This window comes from Rhipicephalus microplus, chromosome 3, assembly GCF_043290135.1.
Source record: "Rhipicephalus microplus isolate Deutch F79 chromosome 3, USDA_Rmic, whole genome shotgun sequence".
NCBI classification, from domain to species: Eukaryota; Metazoa; Arthropoda; class Arachnida; order Ixodida; family Ixodidae; genus Rhipicephalus; species Rhipicephalus microplus.
In genome coordinates this window covers 244,710,677-244,729,671 of record NC_134702.1, presented here as the reverse complement: position 1 = coordinate 244,729,671, position 18,995 = coordinate 244,710,677, and the positions used below count along the sequence as shown (strand labels likewise).

Genomic DNA, 18,995 nt, shown 5'->3' with positions numbered 1-18,995 from the left:
GGCCACTGTGATAGCTCAGTGATTAGAGCATCGAATGCGTTATTCGAAGGTCGTAGGTTCGATTCCTGCTCAAAGCTGGTAATTTTTTCATCCACTTTTCTGTCTTCTTTCTTCGTATTTACATTCCATTGGTTCTAATAACTTCCCCTGTACATTCCTTGGCATTACTGTCTGTTATATCTCATTATTATTGTGTTAAAATACGGAAATACGAACCCTTAGGTATACACTTCTCTCCCTTATTTCACTGAACGAGGGTCTCGTACTGGCAGACTTGGTGTGTTTAGGTTGTATAAAAGGGACAATTAATCAGCTGCCCGCTCATAATAAGTTCACGTCCTAGGTGACGCCAAACATGCGAATAAGAGTGTTTTCACACTCGTTGTTTGGCTTATAGATGGCGCTGACTGTCACTCCTACTTCTAAATTCACATATAAACCCCAAACAGTGGATAGAACGGCCGCTGTGACAGCTCAGTGGTTAAAGCATCGAACGCGTTATTCGAAGGTCGTAGGTTCGATTCCTGCTCACAGCTGGTAATTTCTTCGTCCACTTTTCTTTCTTCTTTCTTCTTATTTACATTCCATTGGTTTTAATAACTTGCCCTGTACATTCCTTGGCATTACTGTCTGTTATATCTCATTAATATTGTGTTAAAACGCGGAAATACGAACCATTAGGTATACACTTCTCTTCCTTATTTCACTGAACGAGGGTCTCGTACTGGCAGACTTGGTGTGTTTAGGTTGTATAAGAGGGACAGTTAATCAGCGGCCCGCTCATAATAAGTTCACGTGCTACGTGACGCCAAACATGCGCATAAGAGTGTTTTCACACTCGTCGTTTGGCTTATAGATGGCGCTGACTGTCACTCCTACTTCTAAAGTTCACATATAAACCAAAAAAGTGGATAGGGGGAAGGCCGCCGTGGTACCTCAGTGGTTAGAGCATCGAACGCGTTATTCGAAGGTCGTAGGTTCGATTCCTGCTCACGGCTTGTTATTTTTTCATCCACTTTTCTTTCTTCTTATTTACATTGCATTGGTTCTAATAACTCTCCTGTACATTCCTTGGCATTACTGTCTGTTAGATCTCATTAATATTGTGTTAAAACACGGACATACGAGCCCTTAGGTATACACTTCTCTCCCTTATTTCACTGAACGAGGGTCTCGTACTGGCTGACTTGGTGTGTTTAGGTTGTATAAGAGGGACAATTAATCAGCTGCCCGCTCATAATAAGTTGACGTGCTACGTGACGCCAAACATGCGCGTAAGAGTCTTTTCACACTCGTCGTTTGGCTTATAGATGACGCTGACTGTCACTCCTACTTATAAATTCACATATAAACCCAAACAAAAGTGGATAGAGGGTAGGCCGCCGTGGTAGCTCAGTGGTTAGAGCATCGAACGCGATATTCGAAGGTCGTAGGTTCGATTCCTGCTCACAGCTGGTAATTTTTTCATCCACTTTTCTTTCTTCTTTCTTCTTATTTACATTCCATTGGTTTTAATAACTTCCCCTGTACATTCCTTGGCATTACTGTCTGTTATATCTCATTAATAATGTGCTAAAACACGGAACTACGAACCATTAGGTATACACTTTTCTTCCTTATTTCACTGAACGGGGGTCTCGTACTGGCAGACTTGGTGTGTTTAAGTTGTATAAGAGGGACAATTAATCAGCGGCCCGCTCATAATAAGTTCACGTGCTACGTGACGCCAAACATGCGCATAAGAGTGTTTTCACACTCGTCGTTTGGCTTATAGATGGCGCTGACTGTCACTCCTACTTCTAAAATTCACATATAAACCAAAAAAAGTGGATAGGGGGAAGGCCGCCGTGGTAGCTCAGTGGTTAGAGCATCGAACGCGTTATTCGAAGGTCGTAGGTTCGATTCCCGCTCACGGCTGGTTATTTTTTCATCCACTTTTCTTTCTTCCTTTTTACATTGCATTGGTTCTAATACCTCTCCTGTACATTCCTTGGCATTACTGTCTGTTAGATCTCATTATTATTGTGTTAAAGCAAGGAAAAACGTGCCCTTAGGTATACACTTCTTTCCCTAATTTTATTGAACGAGGGTCTCGTACTGGCAGACTTGGTGTGTTTAGGTTGTATAAGAGGGACAATTAATCAGCTGCCCGCTCATAATAAGTTCACGTCCTAGGTGACGCCAAACATGCGAATAAGAGTGTTTTCACACTCGTTGTTTGGCTTATAGATGACGCTGACTGTCACTCCTACTTCTAAATTCACATATAAACCCAAACAAAAGTGGATGGAGGATAGGCCGCCGTGGTAGCTCAGTGGTTAGAGCATCGAACGCGATATTCGAAGGTCGTAGGTTCGATTCCTGCTCACGGCTGGTTATTTTTTCATCCACTTTTCTATCTTTTTATTTACATTTCATTGGTTCTAATCACTTCCCCTGTACATTCCTTGTCATTACTGTCTGCTATATCTCATTATTATTGTGTTAAAACACGGAAATACGAGCCCTTAGGTATACACTTCTCTCCCTTATTTCACTGAACGAGGGTCTCGTACTGGCAGACTTGGTGTGTTTAGGATGTATAAGAGGGACAATTAATCAGCTGCCCGCTCATAATAAGTTCACGTCCTAGGTGACGCCAAACATGCGAATAAGAGTGTTTTCACACTCGTTGTTTGGCTTATAGATGGCGCTGACTGTCACTCCTACTTCTAAATTTACATATAAACCCCAAACAGTGGATGGAGGGACGGCCGCTGTGATAGCTCAGTGATTAGAGCATCGAATGCGTTATTCGAAGGTTGTAGGTTCGATTCCTGCTCACAGCTGGTAATTTTTTCATCCACTTTACTGTCTTCTTTCTTCGTATTTACATTCCATTGGTTCTAATAACTTCCCCTGTACATTCCTTGGAATTACTGTCTGTTATATCTCATTATTATTGTGTTAAAATACGGAAATACGAGCCCTTAGGTATACACTTCTCTCCCTTATTTCACTGAACGAGGGTCTCGTACTGGCTGACTTGGTGTGTTTAGGTTGTATAAGAGGGACAATTAATCAGCTGCCCGCTCATAATAAGTTCACGTCCTAGGTGACGCCAAACATGCGAATAAGAGTGTTTTCACACTCGTTGTTTGGCTTATAGATGGCGCTGACTGTCACTCCTACTTCTAAATTCACATATAAACCCCAAACAGTGGATAGAACGGCCGCTGTGACAGCTCAGTGGTTAGAGCATCGAACGCGTTATTCGAAGGTCGTAGGTTCGATTCCTGCTCACAGCTGGTAATTTTTTTATCCACTTTTCTTTCTTCTTTCTTCTTATTTACATTCCATTGGTTTTATTAACTTCCCCTGTACCTTCCTTGGCATTACTGTCTGTTATATCTCATTAATATTGTGTTAAAACACGGAAATACGAACCATTAGGTATACACTTCTCTTCCTTATTTCACTGAACGAGGGTCTCGTACTTGCAGACTTGGTGTGTTTAGGTTGTATAAGAGGGACAATTTATCAGCTGCCGCTCATAATAAGTTCACGTGCTACGTGACGCAAAACATGCGCATAAGAGTGTTTTCACACTCGTCGTTTGGCTTATAGATGACGCTGACTGTCACTCCTACTTCTAAATTCACATATAAACACAAACAAAAGTGGATAGAGGGTAGGCCGCCGTGGTAGCTCAGTGGTTAGAGCATCGAACGCGATATTCGAAGGTCGTAAGTTCGATTCCTGCTCACGGCTGGTTCTTTCTTCATCCACTTTTCTTTCTTCTTATTTACATTCCATTGGTTCTAATAACTTCATCTGTACATTCCTTGGCATTACTGTCTGTTATACCTCATTAATATTGTGTTAAAACACGGAAATACGAGCCCTTAGGTATACACTTCTCTCCCTTATTTCACTGAACGAGGGTCTCGTACTGGCTGACTTGGTGTGTTTAGGTTGTATAAAAGGGACAATTTATCAGCTGCCCGCTCATAATAAGTTCACGTGCTACGTGACGCCAAACATGCGCATAAGAGTGTTTTCACACTCGTCGTTTGGCTTATAGATGACGCTGACTGTCACTCCTACTTCTAAATTCACATATAAACCCAAACAAAAGTGGATGGAGGGTAGGCCGCCGTGGTAGCTCAGTGGTTAGAGCATCGAACGCGATATTCGAAGGTCGAAGGTTCGATTCCTGCTCACGGCTGGTTATTTTTTCATCCACTTTTCTATCTTTTTATTTACATTCCATTGGTTCTAATCACTTCCCCTGTACATACCTTGTCATTACTGTCTGTTATATCTCATTATTATTGTGTTAAAACACGGAAATACGAGCCCTTAGGTATACACTTCTCTCCCTTATTTCACTGAACGAGGGTCTCGTACTGGCAGACTTGGTGTGTTTAGGTTGTATAAGAGGGACAATTATTCAGCTGCCCGCTCATAATAAGTTCACGTCCTAGGTGACGCCAAACATGCGAATAAGAGTGTTTTCACACTCGTTGTTTGGCTTATAGATGGCGCTGACTGTCACTCCTACTTCTAAATTCACATATAAACCCCAAACAGTGGATAGAACGGCCGCTGTGACAGCTCAGTGGTTAGAGTATCGAACGCGTTATTCGAAGGTCGTAGGTTCGATTCCTGCTCACAGCTGGTAATTTTTTCATCCACTTTTCTTTCTTCTTTCTTCTTATTTACATTCCATTGGTTTTAATAACTTCCCCTGTACATTCCTTGGCATTACTGTCTGTTATATCTCATTAATATTGTGTTAAAACACGGAAATACGAACCATTAGGTATACACTTCTCTTCCTTATTTCACTGAACGAGGGTCTCGTACTGGCAGACTTGGTGTGTTTAGGTTGTATAAGAGGGACAATTTATCAGGTGCCCGCTCATAATAAGTTCACGTGCTACGTGACGCCAAACATGCGCATAAGAGTGTTTTCACACTCGTCGTTTGGCTTATAGATGACGCTGACTGTCACTCCTACTTCCAAATTCACATATAAACCCAAACAAAAGTGGATAGAGGGTAGGCCACCGTGGTACCTCAGTGGTTAGAGCATCGAACGCGTTATTCGAAGGTCGTAGGTTCGATTCCTGCTCACAGCTGGAATTTTTTTCATCCACTTTTCTTTCTTCTTTCTTCTTATTCACATTCCATTGGTTTTAATAACTTCCCCTGTACATTCCTTGGCATTACTGTCTGTTATATCTCATTAATATTGTGTTAAAACACGGAAATACGAACCATTAGGTATACATTTCTCTCCCTTATTTCACTGAACGAGGGTCTATACTGGCTGACTTGGCGTGTTTAGGTTGTATAAGAGGGACAATTTATCAGCTGCCCGCTCATAATAAGTTCACGTGCTACGTGACGCCAAACATGTGCATAAGAGTGTTTTCACACTCGTCGTTTGGCTTATAGATGACGCTGACTGTCACTCCTACTTCTAAATTCACATATAAACCCAAACAAAAGTGGATAGAGGGTAGGCCGCCGTGGTAGCTCAGTGGTTAGAGCATCGAACGCGATATTCGAAGGTCGTAAGTTCGATTCCTGCTCACGGCTGGTTATTTTTTCATCCACTTTTCTATCTTTTTATTTACATTCCATTGGTTCTAATCACTTCCCCTGTACATTCCTTGGCATTACTGTCTGTTAGATCTCATTATTATTGTGTTAAAGCAAGGAAAAACGTGCCCTTAGGTATACACTTCTTTCCCTTATTTTATTGAACGAGGGTCTCGTACTGGCAGACTTGGTGTGTTTAGGTTGTATAAGAGGGACAATTTATCAGCTGCCCGCTCATAATAGGTTCACGTGCTACGTGACGCCAAACATACGCATAAGAGTGTTTTCACACTCGTCGTTTGGCTTATAGATGACGCTGACTGTCACTCCTACTTCTAAATTCACATATAAACCCAAACAAAAGTGGATAGAGGGTAGGCCGCTGTGGTAGCTCAGTGGTTAGAGCATCGAACGCGATATTCGAAGGTCGTAGGTTCGATTCCTGCTCACGGCTGGTTATTTTTTCATCCACTTTTCTTTTTTCTTTCTTCTTATTTACATTCCATTGGTTGTAATGACTTCCCCTGTACATTCCTTGGCATTACTATCTGTTAGATCTCATTATTATTGTGTTAAAGTACGGAAAAACGAGCCCTTAGGTATACACTTCTTTCCCTTGTTTCATTGAACGAGGGTCTCGTACTGGCAGACTTGGTGTGTTTAGGTTGTATAAGAGGGAAAATTAATCAGCTGCCCGCTAATAATAATTTCACGTGCTACGTGACGCCAAACATGCGCATAAGAATGTATTCACACTTGTCGTTTGGCTTATAGATGGCGCTGACTGTCACTCCTACTTCTAAAATTCACATATAAACCAAAAAAAAGTGGATGGAGGGAAGGCCGCCGTGGTAGCTCAGTGGTTAGAGCATCGAACGCGATATTCGAAGGTCGTAAGTTCGATTCCTGCTCACGGCTGGTTATTTTTTCATCCACTTTTCTATCTTTTTATTTACATTCCATTGGTTCTAATAACTTCCCCTGTACATTCCTTGTCATTACTGTCTGTTATATCTCATTATTATTGTGTTAAAACACGAAAATACGAGCCCTTAGGTATGCACTTCTCTCCCTTATTTCACTGAACGAGGGTCTCGTACTGGCAGACTTGGTGTGTTTAGGTTGTATAAGAGGGACAATTAATCAGCTGCCCGCTCATAATAAGTTCACGTCCTAGGTGACGCCAAACATGCGAATAAGAGTGTTTTCACACTCATTGTTTGGCTTATAGATGACGCTGACTGTCACTCCTACTTCTAAATTCACATATAAACCCAAACAAAAGTGGATGGAGGGTAGGCCGCCGTGGTAGCTCAGTGGTTAGAGCATCGAACGCGATATTCGAAGGTCGTAGGTTCGATTCCTGCTCACGGCTGGTTATTTTTTCATCCACTTTTCTATCTTTTTATTTACATTCCATTGGTTCTAATCACTTCCCCTGTACATTCCTTGTCATTACTGTCTGCTATATCTGATTATTATTGTGTTAAAACACGGAAATACGAGCCCTTAGGTATACACTTCTCTCCCTTATTTCACTGAACGAGGGTCTCGTACTGGCAGACTTGGTGTGTTTAAGATGTATAAGAGGGACAATTAATCAGCTGCCCGCTCATAATAAGTTCACGTCCTAGGTGACGCCAAACATGCGAATAAGAGTGTTTTCACACTCGTTGTTTGGCTTATAGATGGCGCTGACTGTCACTCCTACTTCTAAATTTACATATAAACCCCAAACAGTGGATGGAGGGACGGCCGCTGTGATAGCTCAGTGATTAGAGCATCGAATGCGTTATTCGAAGGTCGTAGGTTCGATTCCTGCTCACAGCTGGTAATTTTTTCATCCACTTTACTGTCTTCTTTCTTCGTATTTACATTCCATTGGTTCTAATAACTTCCCCTGTACATTCCTTGGAATTACTGTCTGTTATATCTCATTATTATTGTGTTAAAATACGGAAATACGAGCCCTTAGGTATACACTTCTCTCCCTTATTTCACTGAACGAGGGTCTCGTACTGGCTGAATTGGTGTGTTTAGGTTGTATAAGAGGGACAATTAATCAGCTGCCCGCTCATAATAAGTTCACGTCCTAGGTGACGCCAAACATGCGAATAAGAGTGTTTTCACACTCGTTGTTTGGCTTATAGATGGCGCTGACTGTCACTCCTACTTCTAAATTCACATATAAACCCCAAACAGTGGATAGAACGGCCGCTGTGACAGCTCAGTGGTTAGAGCATCGAACGCGTTATTCGAAGGTCGTAGGTTCGATTCCTGCTCACAGCTGGTAATTTTTTCATCCACTTTTCTTTCTTCTTTCTTCTTATTTACATTCCATTGGTTTTAATAACTTCCCCTGTACCTTCCTTGGCATTACTGTCTGTTATATCTCATTAATATTGTGTTAAAACACGGAAATACGAACCATTAGGTATACACTTCTCTTCCTTATTTCACTGAACGAGGGTCTCGTACTTGCAGACTTGGTGTGTTTAGGTTGTATAAGAGGGACAATTTATCAGCTGCCGCTCATAATAAGTTCACGTGCTACGTGACGCCAAACATGCGCATAAGAGTGTTTTCACACTCGTCGTTTGGCTTATAGATGACGCTGACTGTCACTCCTACTTCTAAATTCACATATAAACACAAACAAAAGTGGATAGAGGGTAGGCCGCCGTGGTAGCTCAGTGGTTAGAGCATCGAACGCGATATTCGAAGGTCGTAAGTTCGATTCCTGCTCACGGCTGGTTCTTTCTTCATCCACTTTTCTTTCTTCTTATTTACATTCCATTGGTTCTAATAACTTCATCTGTACATTCCTTGGCATTACTGTCTGTTATACCTCATTAATATTGTGTTAAAACACGGAAATACGAGCCCTTAGGTATACACTTCTCTCCCTTATTTCACTGAACGAGGGTCTCGTACTGGCTGACTTGGTGTGTTTAGGTTGTATAAAAGGGACAATTTATCAGCTGCCCGCTCATAATAAGTTCACGTGCTACGTGACGCCAAACATGCGCATAAGAGTGTTTTCACACTCGTCGTTTGGCTTATAGATGACGCTGACTGTCACTCCTACTTCTAAATTCACATATAAACCCAAACAAAAGTGGATGGAGGGTAGGCCGCCGTGGTAGCTCAGTGGTTAGAGCATCGAACGCGATATTCGAAGGTCGAAGGTTCGATTCCTGCTCACGGCTGGTTATTTTTTCATCCACTTTTCTATCTCTTTATTTACATTCCATTGGTTCTAATCACTTCCCCTGTACATACCTTGTCATTACTGTCTGTTATATCTCATTATTATTGTGTTAAAACACGGAAATACGAGCCCTTAGGTATACACTTCTCTCCCTTATTTCACTGAACGAGGGTCTCGTACTGGCAGACTTGGTGTGTTTAGGTTGTATAAGAGGGACAATTATTCAGCTGCCCGCTCATAATAAGTTCACGTCCTAGGTGACGCCAAACATGCGAATAAGAGTGTTTTCACACTCGTTGTTTGGCTTATAGATGGCGCTGACTGTCACTCCTACTTCTACATTTACATATAAACCCCAAACAGTGGATGGAGGGACGGCCGCTGTGATAGCTCAGTGATTAGAGCATCGAATGCGTTATTCGAAGGTCGTAGGTTCGATTCCTGCTCACAGCTGGTAATTTTTTCATCCACTTTTCTGTCTTCTTTCTTCGTATTTACATTCCATTGGTTCTAATACCTTCCCCTGTACATTCCTTGGCATTACTGTCTGTTATATCTCATTATTATTGTGTTAAAATACGGAAATACGAGCCCTTAGGTATACACTTCTCTCCCTTATTTCACTGAACGAGGGTCTCGTACTGGCAGACTTGGTGTGTTTAGGTTGTATAAGAGGGACAATTAATCAGCTGCCCGCTCATAATAAGTTCACGTCCTAGGTGACGCCAAACATGCGAATAAGAGTGTTTTCACACTCGTTGTTTGGCTTATAGATGGCGCTGACTGTCACTCCTACTTCTAAATTCACATATAAACCCCAAACAGTGGATAGAACGGCCGCTGTGACAGCTCAGTGGTTAGAGTATCGAACGCGTTATTCGAAGGTCGTAGGTTCGATTCCTGCTCACAGCTGGTAATTTTTTCATCCACTTTTCTTTCTTCTTTCTTCTTATTTACATTCCATTGGTTTTAATAACTTCCCCTGTACATTTCTTGGCATTACTGTCTGTTATATCTCATTAATATTGTGTTAAAACACGGAAATACGAACCATTAGGTATACACTTCTCTTCCTTATTTCACTGAACGAGGGTCTCGTACTGGCAGACTTGGTGTGTTTAGGTTGTATAAGAGGGACAATTTATCAGGTGCCCGCTCATAATAAGTTCACGTGCTACGTGACGCCAAACATGCGCATAAGAGTGTTTTCACACTCGTCGTTTGGCTTATAGATGACGCTGACTGTCACTCCTACTTCTAAATTCACATATAAACACAAACAAAAGTGGATAGAGGGTAGGCCGCCGTGGTAGCTCAGTGGTTAGAGCATCGAACGCGATATTCGAAGGTCGTAAGTTCGATTCCTGCTCACGGCTGGTTCTTTCTTCATCCACTTTTCTTTCTTCTTATTTACATTCCATTGGTTCTAATAACTTCATCTGTACATTCCTTGGCATTACTGTCTGTTATACCTCATTAATATTGTGTTAAAACACGGAAATACGAGCCCTTAGGTATACACTTCTCTCCCTTATTTCACTGAACGAGGGTCTCGTACTGGCAGACTTGGTGTGTTTAGGTTGTATAAGAGGGACAATTATTCAGCTGCCCGCTCATAATAAGTTCACGTCCTAGGTGACGCCAAACATGCGAATAAGAGTGTTTTCACACTCGTTGTTTGGCTTATAGATGGCGCTGACTGTCACTCCTACTTCTAAATTCACATATAAACCCCAAACAGTGGATAGAACGGCCGCTGTGACAGCTCAGTGGTTAGAGTATCGAACGCGTTATTCGAAGGTCGTAGGTTCGATTCCTGCTCACAGCTGGTAATTTTTTCATCCACTTTTCTTTCTTCTTTCTTCTTATTTACATTCCATTGGTTTTAATAACTTCCCCTGTACATTCCTTGGCATTACTGTCTGTTATATCTCATTAATATTGTGTTAAAACACGGAAATACGAACCATTAGGTATACACTTCTCTTCCTTATTTCACTGAACGAGGGTCTCGTACTGGCAGACTTGGTGTGTTTAGGTTGTATAAGAGGGACAATTTATCAGGTGCCCGCTCATAATAAGTTCACGTGCTACGTGACGCCAAACATGCGCATAAGAGTGTTTTCACACTCGTCGTTTGGCTTATAGATGACGCTGACTGTCACTCCTACTTCCAAATTCACATATAAACCCAAACAAAAGTGGATAGAGGGTAGGCCACCGTGGTACCTCAGTGGTTAGAGCATCGAACGCGTTATTCGAAGGTCGTAGGTTCGATTCCTGCTCACAGCTGGAATTTTTTTCATCCACTTTTCTTTCTTCTTTCTTCTTATTCACATTCCATTGGTTTTAATAACTTCCCCTGTACATTCCTTGGCATTACTGTCTGTTATATCTCATTAATATTGTGTTAAAACACGGAAATACGAACCATTAGGTATACATTTCTCTCCCTTATTTCACTGAACGAGGGTCTATACTGGCTGACTTGGCGTGTTTAGGTTGTATAAGAGGGACAATTTATCAGCTGCCCGCTCATAATAAGTTCACGTGCTACGTGACGCCAAACATGTGCATAAGAGTGTTTTCACACTCGTCGTTTGGCTTATAGATGACGCTGACTGTCACTCCTACTTCTAAATTCACATATAAACCCAAACAAAAGTGGATAGAGGGTAGGCCGCCGTGGTAGCTCAGTGGTTAGAGCATCGAACGCGATATTCGAAGGTCGTAAGTTCGATTCCTGCTCACGGCTGGTTATTTTTTCATCCACTTTTCTATCTTTTTATTTACATTCCATTGGTTCTAATCACTTCCCCTGTACATTCCTTGGCATTACTGTCTGTTAGATCTCATTATTATTGTGTTAAAGCAAGGAAAAACGTGCCCTTAGGTATACACTTCTTTCCCTTATTTTATTGAACGAGGGTCTCGTACTGGCAGACTTGGTGTGTTTAGGTTGTATAAGAGGGACAATTTATCAGCTGCCCGCTCATAATAGGTTCACGTGCTACGTGACGCCAAACATACGCATAAGAGTGTTTTCACACTCGTCGTTTGGCTTATAGATGACGCTGACTGTCACTCCTACTTCTAAATTCACATATAAACCCAAACAAAAGTGGATAGAGGGTAGGCCGCTGTGGTAGCTCAGTGGTTAGAGCATCGAACGCGATATTCGAAGGTCGTAGGTTCGATTCCTGCTCACGGCTGGTTATTTTTTCATCCACTTTTCTTTTTTCTTTCTTCTTATTTACATTCCATTGGTTGTAATGACTTCCCCTGTACATTCCTTGGCATTACTATCTGTTAGATCTCATTATTATTGTGTTAAAGTACGGAAAAACGAGCCCTTAGGTATACACTTCTTTCCCTTGTTTCATTGAACGAGGGTCTCGTACTGGCAGACTTGGTGTGTTTAGGTTGTATAAGAGGGAAAATTAATCAGCTGCCCGCTAATAATAATTTCACGTGCTACGTGACGCCAAACATGCGAATAAGAGTGTTTTCACACTCATTGTTTGGCTTATAGATGACGCTGACTGTCACTCCTACTTCTAAATTCACATATAAACCCAAACAAAAGTGGATGGAGGGTAGGCCGCCGTGGTAGCTCAGTGGTTAGAGCATCGAACGCGATATTCGAAGGTCGTAGGTTCGATTCCTGCTCACGGCTGGTTATTTTTTCATCCACTTTTCTATCTTTTTATTTACATTCCATTGGTTCTAATCACTTCCCCTGTACATTCCTTGTCATTACTGTCTGCTATATCTCATTATTATTGTGTTAAAACACGGAAATACGAGCCCTTAGGTATACACTTCTCTCCCTTATTTCACTGAACGAGGGTCTCGTACTGGCAGACTTGGTGTGTTTAAGATGTATAAGAGGGACAATTAATCAGCTGCCCGCTCATAATAAGTTCACGTCCTAGGTGACGCCAAACATGCGAATAAGAGTGTTTTCACATTCGTTGTTTGGCTTATAGATGGCGCTGACTGTCACTCCTACTTCTAAATTTACATATAAACCCCAAACAGTGGATGGAGGGACGGCCGCTGTGATAGCTCAGTGATTAGAGCATCGAATGCGTTATTCGAAGGTCGTAGGTTCGATTCCTGCTCACAGCTGGTAATTTTTTCATCCACTTTACTGTCTTCTTTCTTCGTATTTACATTCCATTGGTTCTAATAACTTCCCCTGTACATTCCTTGGAATTACTGTCTGTTATATCTCATTATTATTGTGTTAAAATACGGAAATACGAGCCCTTAGGTATACACTTCTCTCCCTTATTTCACTGAACGAGGGTCTCGTACTGGCTGAATTGGTGTGTTTAGGTTGTATAAGAGGGACAATTAATCAGCTGCCCGCTCATAATAAGTTCACGTCCTAGGTGACGCCAAACATGCGAATAAGAGTGTTTTCACACTCGTTGTTTGGCTTATAGATGGCGCTGACTGTCACTCCTACTTCTAAATTCACATATAAACCCCAAACAGTGGATAGAACGGCCGCTGTGACAGCTCAGTGGTTAGAGCATCGAACGCGTTATTCGAAGGTCGTAGGTTCGATTCCTGCTCACAGCTGGTAATTTTTTCATCCACTTTTCTTTCTTCTTTCTTCTTATTTACATTCCATTGGTTTTAATAACTTCCCCTGTACCTTCCTTGGCATTACTGTCTGTTATATCTCATTAATATTGTGTTAAAACACGGAAATACGAACCATTAGGTATACACTTCTCTTCCTTATTTCACTGAACGAGGGTCTCGTACTTGCAGACTTGGTGTGTTTAGGTTGTATAAGAGGGACAATTTATCAGCTGCCGCTCATAATAAGTTCACGTGCTACGTGACGCCAAACATGCGCATAAGAGTGTTTTCACAGTCGTCGTTTGGCTTATAGATGACGCTGACTGTCACTCCTACTTCTAAATTCACATATAAACACAAACAAAAGTGGATAGAGGGTAGGCCGCCGTGGTAGCTCAGTGGTTAGAGCATCGAACGCGATATTCGAAGGTCGTAAGTTCGATTCCTGCTCACGGCTGGTTCTTTCTTCATCCACTTTTCTTTCTTCTTATTTACATTCCATTGGTTCTAATAACTTCATCTGTACATTCCTTGGCATTACTGTCTGTTATACCTCATTAATATTGTGTTAAAACACGGAAATACGAGCCCTTAGGTATACACTTCTCTCCCTTATTTCACTGAACGAGGGTCTCGTACTGGCTGACTTGGTGTGTTTAGGTTGTATAAAAGGGACAATTTATCAGCTGCCCGCTCATAATAAGTTCACGTGCTACGTGACGCCAAACATGCGCATAAGAGTGTTTTCACACTCGTCGTTTGGCTTATAGATGACGCTGACTGTCACTCCTACTTCTAAATTCACATATAAACCCAAACAAAAGTGGATGGAGGGTAGGCCGCCGTGGTAGCTCAGTGGTTAGAGCATCGAACGCGATATTCGAAGGTCGAAGGTTCGATTCCTGCTCACGGCTGGTTATTTTTTCATCCACTTTTCTATCTCTTTATTTACATTCCATTGGTTCTAATCACTTCCCCTGTACATACCTTGTCATTACTGTCTGTTATATCTCATTATTATTGTGTTAAAACACGGAAATACGAGCCCTTAGGTATACACTTCTCTCCCTTATTTCACTGAACGAGGGTCTCGTACTGGCAGACTTGGTGTGTTTAGGTTGTATAAGAGGGACAATTATTCAGCTGCCCGCTCATAATAAGTTCACGTCCTAGGTGACGCCAAACATGCGAATAAGAGTGTTTTCACACTCGTTGTTTGGCTTATAGATGGCGCTGACTGTCACTCCTACTTCTACATTTACATATAAACCCCAAACAGTGGATGGAGGGACGGCCGCTGTGATAGCTCAGTGATTAGAGCATCGAATGCGTTATTCGAAGGTCGTAGGTTCGATTCCTGCTCACAGCTGGTAATTTTTTCATCCACTTTTCTGTCTTCTTTCTTCGTATTTACATTCCATTGGTTCTAATACCTTCCCCTGTACATTCCTTGGCATTACTGTCTGTTATATCTCATTATTATTGTGTTAAAATACGGAAATACGAGCCCTTAGGTATACACTTCTCTCCCTTATTTCACTGAACGAGGGTCTCGTACTGGCAGACTTGGTGTGTTTAGGTTGTATAAGAGGGACAATTAATCAGCTGCCCGCTCATAATAAGTTCACGTCCTAGGTGACGCCAAACATGCGAATAAGAGTGTTTTCACACTCGTTGTTTGGCTTATAGATGGCGCTGACTGTCACTCCTACTTCTAAATTCACATATAAACCCCAAACAGTGGATAGAACGGCCGCTGTGACAGCTCAGTGGTTAGAGCATCGAACGCGTTATTCGAAGGTCGTAGGTGCGATTCCTGCTCACGGCTGGTTATTTTTTCATCCACTTTTTTTTCTTCCTATTTACATTCCATTGGTTCTAATAACTCTCCTGTACATTCCTTGGCATTACTGTCTGTTAGATCTCATTATTATTGTGTTAAAACAAGGAAAAACGAGCCCTTAGGTATACACTTCTTTCCCTTATTTTATTGAACGAGGGTCTCGTACTGGCAGACTTGGTGTGTTTAGGTTGTATAAGAGGGACAATTTATCAGCTGCCCGCTCATAATAAGTTCACGTGCTACGTGACGCCAAACATGCGCATAAGAGTGTTTTCACACTCGTCGTTTGGCTTATAGATGACGCTGACTGTCACTCCTACTTCTAAATTCACATATAAACCCAAACAAAAGTGGATAGAGGGTAGGCCACCGTGGTACCTCAGTGGTTAGAGCATCGAACGCGTTATTCGAAGGTCGTAGGTTCGATGCCTGCTCACGGCTGGTTATTTTTTCATCCACTTTTCTTTCTTCTTATTCACATTGCATTGGTTCTAATAACTCTCCTGTACATTCCTTGGCAATACTGTCTGTTAGATCTCATTATTATTGTGTTAAAACAAGGAAAAACGAGCCCATAGGTATACACTTCTTTCCCTTATTTTATTGAACGAGGGTCTCGTACTGGCAGACATGGTGTGTTTAGGTTGTATAAGAGGGACAATTTATCAGCTGCCCGCTCATAATAAGTTCACGTGCTACGTGACGCCAAACATGCGCATAAGAGTGTTTTCACACTCGTCGTTTGGCTTATAGATGACGCTGACTGTCACTCCTACTTCTAAATTCACATATAAACCCAAACAAAAGTGGATAGAGGGTAGGCCGCAGTGGTAGCTCAGTGGTTAGAGCATCGAACGCGATATTCGAAGGTCGTAAGTTCGATTCCTGCTCACGGCTGGTTATTTTTTCATCCACTTTTCTATCTTTTTATTTACATTCCATTGGTTCTAATCACTTCCCCTGTACATTCCTTGGCATTACTTTCTGTTATATCTCATTATTATTGTGTTAAAACACGGAAATACGAGCCCTTAGGTATACACTGATCTCCCTTATTTCACTGAACGAGGGTCTCGTACTGGCAGACTTGGTGTGTTTAGGTTGTATAAGAGGGACAATTAATCAGCTGCCCGCTCATAATAAGTTCACGTCCTAGGTGACGTCAAACATGCGAATAAGAGTGTTTTCACACTCGTTGTTTGGCTTATAGATGGCGCTGACTGTCACTCCTACTTCTAAATTCACATATAAACCCCAAACAGTGGATAGAACGGCCGCTGTGACAGCTCAGTGGTTAGAGCATCGAACGCGTTATTCGAAGGTCGTAGGTGCGATTCCTGCTCACGGCTGGTTATTTTTTCATCCACTTTTTTTTCTTCCTATTTACATTCCATTGGTTCTAATAACTCTCCTGTACATTCCTTGGCATTACTGTCTGTTAGATCTCATTATTATTGTGTTAAAACAAGGAAAAACGAGCCCTTAGGTATACACTTCTTTCCCTTATTTTATTGAACGAGGGTCTCGTACTGGCAGACTTGGTGTGTTTAGGTTGTATAAGAGGGACAATTTATCAGCTGCCCGCTCATAATAAGTTCACGTGCTACGTGACGCCAAACATGCGCATAAGAGTGTTTTCACACTCGTCGTTTGGCTTATAGATGACGCCGACTGTCACTCCTACTTCTAAATTCACATATAAACCCAAACAAAAGTGGATAGAGGGTAGGCCGCTGTGGTAGCTCAGTGGTTAGAGCATCGAACGCGATATTCGAAGGTCGTAGGTTCGATTCCTGCTCACGGCTGGTTATTTTTTCATCCACTTTTCTTTCTTCTTATTTACATTGCATTGGTTCTAATAACTCTCCTGTACATTCCTTGGCATTCATCATCATCATCATCAGCCTGACTACGTCCACTGCAGGACAAAGGCCTCTCCCATGTTCCGCCAGTTAACCCGGTCCTGTGCTTGCTGCTTCCAATTTACACCCGCAAACTTCTTAATCTCATCTGCCCACCTAACCTTCTGTCTCCCCCTAACCCGCTTCCCTTCTCTGGGAATCCAGTCAGTTACCCTTAATGACCAGCGGTTATCCTGTCTACGCGCTACATGCCCTGCCCATGTCCATTTCTTCTTCTTGATTTCAGCTACGATATCCTTAACCCCCGTTTGTTCCCTAATCAACTCTGCTCTCTTCTTGTCTCTTAAGGTTACACCTACCATTTTTCTTTCCATTGCTCGCTGCGTCGTCCTCAATTTAAGCTGAACCCTCTTTGTAAGTCTCCAGGTTTCTGCTCCGTAGCTAAGTACCGGCAAGATACAGCTGTTATATACCTTCCTCTTGAGGGATAGTGGCAATCTACCTGTCATAATTTAAGAGTGCTTGCCGAATGTGCTCCACCCCATTCTTATTCTTCTAGTTATTTCAATCTCGTGGTTCGGCTCTGCGGTTATTACCTGCCCTAAGTAGACATAGTCTTTTACAACTTCAAGTGCACTATTACCTATCTCGAAGCGCTGCTCTTTGCCGAGGTTGTTGTACATTACTTTCATTTTCTGCATATTAATTTTAAGACCCACTTTTCTGCTCTCCTTGTCTAACTCCATAATCATGAGTTGCAATTCGTCCCCCGAGTTACTCAGCAATGCAATGTCATCGGCGAAGCGCAGGTTACTAAGGTATTCTCCGTTGACTCTTATCCCTAACTGTTCCCATTCTAGGCTTCTGAAAACCTCCTGTAAGCACGCGGTAAACAGCATTGGGGAAATTGTGTCCCCCTGCCTTACACCCTTCTTGATTGGTATTCTGTTGCTTTCTCTATGAAGCAGTGTGGTAGCAGTTGATCCCCTGTAGATTTCTTGCAGAATGTTTATATATACTTCATCTACGTCCTGATTCCGCAGTGTTTGCATGACGGCTGATATTTCTACTGAATCAAACGCCTTCTCGTAATCTATGAAGGCTATGTATAGTGGTTCGTTATACTCTGAGCATTTCTCTATTACCTGATTGATAGTATCAATGTGGTCAATTGTTGAGTAGCCTGTTCGAAATCCTGCTTGTTCCTTTGGTTGATTGAATTCTAATGTTTTCTTTACTCTGTTAGCAATTACCTTTGTAAATAGCTTGTATACTACAGAGAGCAAGCTGATCGGCCTGTAATTCTTCAGGTCCTTGTCATCTCCTTTCTTATGTATTAAGATGATGTTAGCGTTCTTCCAAGACTCTGGTACTCTTCCCGCCAGGAGACACCTCGTAAACAGGGTGGCTAGTTTTTCTAACACAATCTGTCCTCCATCTTTCAGCAGATCTGATGTTACCTGATCCTCACCAGCAGCTTTGCCCCTTTGCATGCTCTCCAAAGCTTTTCTGACTTCTTCTATCATTACTGGTGGGGTGTAATCTGGGTTACTGCTAGTTCATATCGTATTAAGGTCGTGGTTGTCTCGGCTACTGTACAGATCCCTGTAAAACTCCTCCGCTATCTTAGCTATCCTATCCATATTGGTAGTTATTTTGCCTTCTTTGTCCCTTAGTGCATACATCCGACTTTTGCCTATCCCAAGTTTCCTCTTCAATGCTTTGACACTTCCTCCGTTTTTCAGAGCGTGTTCAATTCTCTCCATGTTACACCTTCTTACATCGCATACTTTACGTCTATTAATCAACTTCGAAAGCTCTGCCAGTTCTATTTTGTCTGTTGTACTTGACACTTTCATGATTTGACGCTTTTTAATTAGGTTCTTCGTATCCT

General features: G+C 42.0%; 1 protein-coding gene and 17 non-coding genes across 18 annotated transcripts in view; all 18 read left to right on the top strand.

Moving 5' to 3' along the window:
• LOC142803536 (uncharacterized) overlaps positions 1–18,995 on the top strand; it is a 236,829-nt gene that overhangs the window by 78,275 nt on the left and 139,559 nt on the right. The gene's annotated exons all lie outside the window — the stretch shown is intronic.
• TRNAS-CGA (transfer RNA serine (anticodon CGA)) lies at positions 1,382–1,454 on the top strand. The gene has a single exon. It is a non-coding gene; the product is annotated as a tRNA-Ser (tRNA).
• TRNAS-CGA (transfer RNA serine (anticodon CGA)) lies at positions 2,301–2,373 on the top strand. The gene has a single exon. It is a non-coding gene; the product is annotated as a tRNA-Ser (tRNA).
• Positions 3,678–3,750, top strand: TRNAS-CGA (transfer RNA serine (anticodon CGA)). The gene has a single exon. It is a non-coding gene; the product is annotated as a tRNA-Ser (tRNA).
• On the top strand, positions 4,135–4,207 carry TRNAS-CGA (transfer RNA serine (anticodon CGA)). The gene has a single exon. It is a non-coding gene; the product is annotated as a tRNA-Ser (tRNA).
• Positions 5,514–5,586, top strand: TRNAS-CGA (transfer RNA serine (anticodon CGA)). Its single transcript has one exon. It is a non-coding gene; the product is annotated as a tRNA-Ser (tRNA).
• Positions 5,971–6,043, top strand: TRNAS-CGA (transfer RNA serine (anticodon CGA)). Its single transcript has one exon. It is a non-coding gene; the product is annotated as a tRNA-Ser (tRNA).
• On the top strand, positions 6,435–6,507 carry TRNAS-CGA (transfer RNA serine (anticodon CGA)). Its single transcript has one exon. It is a non-coding gene; the product is annotated as a tRNA-Ser (tRNA).
• Positions 6,892–6,964, top strand: TRNAS-CGA (transfer RNA serine (anticodon CGA)). Its single transcript has one exon. It is a non-coding gene; the product is annotated as a tRNA-Ser (tRNA).
• Positions 8,269–8,341, top strand: TRNAS-CGA (transfer RNA serine (anticodon CGA)). Its single transcript has one exon. It is a non-coding gene; the product is annotated as a tRNA-Ser (tRNA).
• TRNAS-CGA (transfer RNA serine (anticodon CGA)) lies at positions 8,726–8,798 on the top strand. The gene has a single exon. It is a non-coding gene; the product is annotated as a tRNA-Ser (tRNA).
• Positions 10,104–10,176, top strand: TRNAS-CGA (transfer RNA serine (anticodon CGA)). The gene has a single exon. It is a non-coding gene; the product is annotated as a tRNA-Ser (tRNA).
• Positions 11,483–11,555, top strand: TRNAS-CGA (transfer RNA serine (anticodon CGA)). Its single transcript has one exon. It is a non-coding gene; the product is annotated as a tRNA-Ser (tRNA).
• On the top strand, positions 11,940–12,012 carry TRNAS-CGA (transfer RNA serine (anticodon CGA)). Its single transcript has one exon. It is a non-coding gene; the product is annotated as a tRNA-Ser (tRNA).
• TRNAS-CGA (transfer RNA serine (anticodon CGA)) lies at positions 12,404–12,476 on the top strand. The gene has a single exon. It is a non-coding gene; the product is annotated as a tRNA-Ser (tRNA).
• TRNAS-CGA (transfer RNA serine (anticodon CGA)) lies at positions 13,781–13,853 on the top strand. Its single transcript has one exon. It is a non-coding gene; the product is annotated as a tRNA-Ser (tRNA).
• TRNAS-CGA (transfer RNA serine (anticodon CGA)) lies at positions 14,238–14,310 on the top strand. The gene has a single exon. It is a non-coding gene; the product is annotated as a tRNA-Ser (tRNA).
• TRNAS-CGA (transfer RNA serine (anticodon CGA)) lies at positions 16,972–17,044 on the top strand. Its single transcript has one exon. It is a non-coding gene; the product is annotated as a tRNA-Ser (tRNA).